Genomic DNA, 668 nt, shown 5'->3' on the forward strand with positions numbered 1-668 from the left:
AAGAAGAAGAAGAAGAAGAAGAAGAAGAAGAAGAAGAAGAAGAAGAAGAAGAAGAAGAAGAAGAAGAAGAAGACCTAAGGGACATGCTCAAGATTGTATCCAAAAAGGGTGAGTGATGGATAGAAAGCACAAAATGTCAGGGCTTTCATCTCAGCAAGACAGGATAGGATCTTTCATAAAGTGCTTAAGATGTGGACTTTCATCACTGCTGCGTCACTAGTGCATGGAGAGTGGCTAGATATTTGCATGTGTGGTAAGAAATGGATAACCATTTCCAGCCACTGTTGTGGGTGGAAGTCTGTGTCTCACATTAAGATGTATTTAAGTGCTAAATACTGGAATTCCAAAATATGACCTTATCTGTAAATCATTATTTGTAGATAATGATCAAAGTAAGATAAGGCCATATGATGGTGGAGGGTCTCATTCCAGTGATTGGTGTCTTATCAACAGAGGGACATTTGGAACTGGAGAGAAGGAGGAGAAGGCTGTGTGAAGACAAATACAGAGATGGGTCAAATCTGTGAGGCACTCCATCAGAGAACCCAGGGAGTTGGCAGAAACTGTGGGAAGAAAGAAGAGTTGAAGATAGATCTCCACTCGAGTCTGTGGAATGAGTGGAGCCTGGCCAACAATGTGGTCTCAGATTTTGAGCCTACTGGACCAAG

This window comes from Psammomys obesus, unplaced genomic scaffold (genome assembly GCF_907164565.1).
Source record: "Psammomys obesus unplaced genomic scaffold, mPsaObe1.curated_primary_1811, whole genome shotgun sequence".
NCBI lineage: Eukaryota > Metazoa > Chordata > Mammalia > Rodentia > Muridae > Psammomys > Psammomys obesus.